The 7,174-nt window shown below is 40.5% G+C and overlaps 1 long non-coding RNA gene across 1 annotated transcript; it reads right to left on the minus strand.

The window, feature by feature from the left end:
• Positions 1–1,026: 1,026 nt before the first annotated feature.
• On the minus strand, positions 1,027–6,809 carry LOC110441516. The gene is made up of 2 exons (XR_002461880.1): positions 6,763–6,809; positions 1,027–1,825 (listed from the first exon to the last, which is right to left on the minus strand). It is a non-coding gene; the product is annotated as an uncharacterized LOC110441516 (long non-coding RNA).
• Positions 6,810–7,174: the final 365 nt, after the last annotated feature.

Raw genomic sequence — 7,174 nt, forward strand, 5'->3', positions numbered from 1 at the left:
TTGGATCTATCCATCTCCTGCCAGAGTTATCTCCCCTTTATTACATTACCACTGAATTATGTCCCTTGGGAAAACCAAGCAGCCCTACCCATGATAAATGTACCACCTTAATAAGATAGGGTATTTGCTTATTGAAACATGTTATGTTGCCAACTTGCCAGAATTCCGCCATGTTTATTTAAACAGCAAATCTGTGACAAAGAAAACTAGTTGAAGTCATGTACACAGTATAATCATGAATGATTTATGTAAATCATTTAACAATTCAGTATCTCTGCCCACTGTCCACAGTCACTGGCCAACATATTGGGCACGAGTTAACTTTGAATCTAATAATAAGATGTCTTTGGTAATAAGACTTACCCCTCTCCACCTGTGATATTTGTCCGAAGACTATACTTACAGTCCAATTGAGAAAAATAAAAACACTACACATATCCAGAATGAGTCTGCAGTTAATGCCGGCCACACACACTAAGCAGACGTATAATGTCCCTGCCAGGCATTCCAGAAATCCATGATGAAGTTGGTGTAAACTGAAAGAAACAAAACTAAAGCAGTATGTGCGCTCACTTCCCAAGTGCTAAACATCTTGAAATTGCTGGAAAGTTATGTACGTAATGGTACATAATAAATCATAATATGCATTCATAATTAATTTTACTATTGAAAAGCAATTCCCTAAAGAAAATTCACAAATGTTTAATAGGGGTTGGGAGGGTGGGAATTCAAATTTTTTGTTGTGCACACATGTGCATGGCTTGTCTCCCAAAATATGACTAAACATTCCGGAAATTCACCCAATAACATGGAATTATGGGAAACTATCTGTAGATTTCAATACAAAGAAAGATAACTCTAACATCCTGTTATACTTCAGATTTACCAAGAAAGACAACTCTGGTGACCTTATGCTATCAAACATCAAACTTCCATAATGGCTTCAATAAATTTGATTACCGTATACTGCGGTAATCACTATTATCTCAAGACCATTATTCTAAACAAACAACTCCAACACAGTAATGGGATTGAAGGCCACAGATTTATTCAAAAACTAGATGGCTGTAACATGTATCAATAAGCATATCTGGAACTCTGGCAAGATTGATATCTCCAGCTGTATGCCCACCAGCATGGTGACCGGACAAAACAGCAACCAGATAGGACCGTTCCCTGGGAAACCAGGCGAACACAACCCTTGTGCAAAGCACGCCGTGCTCCAAGCAGTTGCCTATTAACCAATATGAGCCCCATGGGAATTCCGTGCAGGCCAACACATAACTTCCTTGGATCTATCCATCTCCTGCCAGAGTTATCTCCCCTTTATTACATTACCACTGAATTATGTCCCTTGGGAAAACCAAGCAGCCCTACCCATGATAAATGTACCACCTTAATAAGATAGGGTATTTGCTTATTGAAACATGTTATGTTGCCAACTTGCCAGAATTCCGCCATGTTTATTTAAACAGCAAATCTGTGACAAAGAAAACTAGTTGAAGTCATGTACACAGTATAATCATGAATGATTTATGTAAATCATTTAACAATTCAGTATCTCTGCCCACTGTCCACAGTCACTGGCCAACATATTGGGCACGAGTTAACTTTGAATCTAATAATAAGATGTCTTTGGTAATAAGACTTACCCCTCTCCACCTGTGATATTTGTCCGAAGACTATACTTACAGTCCAATTGAGAAAAATAAAAACACTACACATATCCAGAATGAGTCGGCAGTTAATGCCGGCCACACACACTAAGCAGACGTATAATGTCCCTGCCAGGCATTCCAGAAATCCATGATGAAGTTGGTGTAAACTGAAAGAAACAAAACTAAAGCAGTATGTGCGCTCACTTCCCAAGTGCTAAACATCTTGAAATTGCTGGAAAGTTATGTACGTAATGGTACATAATAAATCATAATATGCATTCATAATTAATTTTACTATTGAAAAGCAATTCCCTAAAGAAAATTCACAAATGTTTAATAGGGGTTGGGAGGGTGGGAATTCAAATTTTTTGTTGTGCACACATGTGCATGGCTTGTCTCCCAAAATATGACTAAACATTCCGGAAATTCACCCAATAACATGGAATTATGGGAAACTATCTGTAGATTTCAATACAAAGAAAGATAACTCTAACATCCTGTTATACTTCAGATTTACCAAGAAAGACAACTCTGGTGACCTTATGCTATCAAACATCAAACTTCCATAATGGCTTCAATAAATTTGATTACCGTATACTGCGGTAATCAGTATTATCTCAAGACCATTATTCTAAACAAACAACTCCAACACAGTAATGGGATTGAAGGCCACAGATTTATTCAAAAACTAGATGGCTGTAACATGTATCAATAAGCATATCTGGAACTCTGGCAAGATTGATATCTCCAGCTGTATGCCCACCAGCATGGTGACCGGACAAAACAGCAACCAGATAGGACCGTTCCCTGGGAAACCAGGCGAACACAACCCTTGTGCAAAGCACGCCGTGCTCCAAGCAGTTGCCTATTAACCAATATGAGCCCCATGGGAATTCCGTGCAGGCCAACACATAACTTCCTTGGATCTATCCATCTCCTGCCAGAGTTATCTCCCCTTTATTACATTACCACTGAATTATGTCCCTTGGGAAAACCAAGCAGCCCTACCCATGATAAATGTACCACCTTAATAAGATAGGGTATTTGCTTATTGAAACATGTTATGTTGCCAACTTGCCAGAATTCCGCCACACAGTAAGCTAAGCTTACTGCCCCAATCTGGCAAGCAACGAGCTCCTACTCATCCCTCAAATAATTTGAATGGTTCAGAACACATTTTGAGAAACAAATTCTTCAAGTTCTGTTTGAAAATCTGTGATAAATATATCACAACCAATGTCAGACAGATGAGTACCATCTCGGCGAAATAAACCCGGACAATCATAGGAGATCTCTGCATGGTGAATAATTCTACCCCCAAAAGCAAGAACAGCTGCCCTACCCTTCCTGTTAATTCTAGCTCGCTTTCTCTCAATGGCTCTTAAATTACCTGCTTTATACCAAAATAATCTGCACAGGATATCAGACCAAATTAGCACGGTCTCAGGGAGCAGCTGGTGTAGCTGTTTGATATCTGCCTCCACAGCAGCTTGCAAGTCAGCACACGCCCTGTCAACCAAATCATTCGAACCCAAATGCAAAACAATAATGGATGGTGGGCCACCCTGACTGTTTGACAGCATCTTGCGAACCTTTGGAAGGAGATCTGCCCAGTGCATCCCCCGGGTCCCATTCCATGTAATGCTTACTTTCATGTGATCTAGACGAAGGTTTGAGTCGAGTCTCTCTAATGCCCGCTTCTCTGCCCAATAAATGAGGGATGACCCAATTATCCACACATCTGTAAGTTAATGAATGTATACCTGTCTGGCAATACAAAATCTATACACATAAATGTTCCCAGCATGACAACAAGGGTCAGAGAAGTTCACACAGTACAGTGAGGTATATATGAAGTGGTAACAAGTCAACGGCCTAACACTGTAAATGTATTGATACGAATATATCTTTGAAAACAAGCCGACTTCCAACGACCCATAACCTTGATCTGCTCATCTGAAATTCCATTTAATGCAGCCTCTGAGGCAGCACCTATTCGGAAACTGTGAGTCTTAAAATTGGCTGCTGGTATATTTGTTGAACGCAGGGCCTTAACCATGACTGCTGAAAACTGATATCTGGTCAATGGAACCCCACTAGCATGGCATAGGAGTTCACGGGCTGAGGATTTTGGACGGATCCTGAGAAATGCTGTAATCGCATGAACCGGGCACAAAGATACCTCTGAGCATGCACCAATGACCAGAACGTGGCCCTTACCTGATTGGTCAGTTTTTGAGTGCTTTAATGTCAGTATTACCTCCTTATTGTTTACCGACACATCAGATATTCCCACAGCATGATCAGATTTAGCAGTTCTAGTTAGTTCACCAACCCTCAAAAAACCAAAAAAGGCCAAAAGGTAAGCCACACGAAATAAACAAGTTTCATATGCTGATGAGCACACAAACGGTAACGCCCCAACTATCTTTCTCAAAATATCTAAGGTGATTGGTGCCCGCACATCCCGAGAAACCTTTTTTCGCCTATATCCCTCCATAACTTTTAGTACCAAAAATGCTTTTGTAGGGTCCCCCCACTCTTTGATTTTGTGGTGGTAACTTATGCTTGACAAGTAAGTTTGAGTTGTGCTCGGAGATGCCCCACTAATGGACAAATAGGCCATATATTGAAGCAGGTGATTAACGGGCACTGGCCACAATTCAGACAACCTGTACAACTGTCTGAATGTACTGAAAGATGACAAGCCATTTATGTACGCCTGCCTGGTATTATTAGCCAAACTGCTTTGTAATAAAGACTTAATCTCTAATTGAAGATTTCCCATAGATGGCTTGGCACCGAGTATGGTTCTTGTTCTGCACCCGGAGCTAACTGGTAGAATCTGTTCCACTGCAAACGGGAAATTGAATCGGCAATAGTGTTATCTACACCCGAAATATGTAAACATCTACACATAATATTAAACTTTAAACATGTGATCACAAATACTCGGACAAGTTTCATAACCAAATCTGACTTGGATGTGAGGGAGTTAATAATGCTGACAACTCCAGTATTGTCCGACCTGAACAATATTTTTTTATTTGCCAATATATCCCCCCAAACAACCACAGCCACTAAAATGGGAAAAAACTCTAGCACTGTAATAATTTGGGTCAGGCCCTGATCATGCCATCCTACTGGCCATACCCCAAAACACCATTTGCCGTTAAAAAATGCACCAAATCCCATTCCAGGGCCCCCTGCACTGTCCGTGTACAAACACAAATCATGAGTACTCTCCCATTCCTTGTTAAGAAAAAATGAAACTCCATTAAATTCCTTAAAGAAATACAACCATGCCTCAATATCCTTTTTGATGGCACCAGTAACCCGAATGTGATGATGGGGCTTGGTCAAACCCTTAATTGAATTAATTAAGCGCCGACAAAATGCACGGCCAGGTCTTACTGCTCTGCAAGCAAAATGCAAGGCCCCAATTAAAGACTGCATTTCCCTCAAAGTAACTTTACTTTTTGTCCTGACATTTTGCAATTTTTCACAAATTTCAGATACCTTGGTAACAGGAATTTTTATTGTGAGATTTACAGTGTCAATTTCTAACCCCAGGAAACACAACACAGTGCAAGGTCCCATGGTTTTTTCATCAGCTATGGGCACACCCAAGTATTCACAGGTAGTTAAAAAGGAATCCAAAATTTTTTTTACATTGAGTGGAACTGGCTTTTCCTCCAAACAGGAAATCATCTAAATAATGTAATAGTGAGTTATCCCCCGACTTCCTCTGCACAATCCATTCTAAGGCACCAGAAAATTTTTCAAACAAGCTACATGATATTGAACAGCCCATTGGAAGACATTTATCAAAATAATAACCATCAAGTTTAAATCCCAATAGATTAAAATCTTGTGGCGATATGGGCAACAACCGAAAAGCAGATTTGATATCAGATTTTGCTAATAATGCCCCCTTACCTAAGTTTTGGACTAATTCAATAGCAGCATCAAATTTTGTATATTCAACAGAACAAAGGGCTGGATCAATACCTGAATTCACAGAATTTTCCTTAGGATAAGATAAATGCTGAATTAATCTAAACTCCCCAGGGGTACTTTTTGGAACAAGGCCCAAAGGGGAAATTCTTAAATCAGGTAATGGCCTTTCCTCAAATGGGCCAGCTACTCTACCTAAATCTATTTCCTTATGAACTTTCTCAAGTGCTATATCTATATTTTGTCTGACTGAAGCTAAATTAGCACAATCAGTGTCTTCTCTAGCCCCTTGATAGTGCAGAGAAAAACCAGCTGAAAACCCATCCACAAGTTCTTTTATAACTTTTTTGTCAGGGTAATCTTTTAATTCCTCCCCTAACCTATCACTTTGTATTGGGGTTCTTCCGAGGCTGTGTTTGGCTAGGGAAACCTTTCTCACGTTTTGAACTCTCAACTGAGGATCGAAAAGACTTGCACTGTGTTGCATTGTGATTGTCTCCACAGGTACTACAAATATGAGCAAATTTACAATTCACCCATTTACAGCTGCCTTTGTTAAAGGCATTACATGTGCCTGAGGCCTTGGCATTATTATTCATTTTTGAATTACTGTAATTAGACTTAGTCTGATAATTTTTTCCCCCACCCCCAGCTTGAGGGGTCATTACTCTGAGCCAAAGGTTAGAGTTTATCTTATTCCAGGGGAAATCAGGAGATTGACTCAAGCGTGCACGAAATTGCTCGTCATAAACTCTCCAACCCCCTGCCACCCCTTGCGACGCCGCCCCACGTATAGTACTGACATATTGCAATAATTCTTGGTTTTTTTGCGGAAACCTTTCCAAATAAATGGACATGAAGATGTGAAACGCATCCGTCCATTTTTCAACATTAGGAAGTTTTTCCTTACATGTGGGTGGACGGGCCTCAATCATCCCGCTAGATCCGACAACCATTGGCGCACTTGAGCAAAACTCGCTGAGTTCAGAAAAACCCTTCAAAAGAAGTGCCAAGTTTATATATTCGTTAGCCCAGATCTTATTCTTTAAAGCCCGGGGCACATGGCTGCCGATAGAGTCAGACTCCAGCGGGATGATTTCAATATCCGGGGGTAACACTGAGTCATTATTATCGATTGATATATTACCGACAACACCCTCTTCCACGTGTACTTCGACAGAAGTATTTTAAGCCTAATGAAGATGGCAGAGCACATGGTTCGCCGTGTTCCTCTCCCGACTCCGGTTGGCTATCAATCGCAGCACGCCTTCCTCCCTTCCGCTTTGTTGGCGGCGGCGACAGGGACACAGCAGGTCCCTTGCGCTTCCTTACCCCCTTACCTCTCGGCATTGATGCGTAAAAGAGAAACTGGACGCTAAAATTCAAATTTTTTGTTGTGCACACATGTGCATGGCTTGTCTCCCAAAATATGACTAAACATTCCGGAAATTCACCCAATAACATGGAATTATGGGAAACTATCTGTAGATTTCAATACAAAGAAAGATAACTCTAACATCCTGTTATACTTCAGATTTATCAAGAAAGACAACTCTGGT

This window comes from Mizuhopecten yessoensis, unplaced genomic scaffold, assembly GCF_002113885.1.
Source record: "Mizuhopecten yessoensis strain PY_sf001 unplaced genomic scaffold, ASM211388v2 scaffold1861, whole genome shotgun sequence".
Lineage (NCBI taxonomy): Eukaryota > Metazoa > Mollusca > Bivalvia > Pectinida > Pectinidae > Mizuhopecten > Mizuhopecten yessoensis.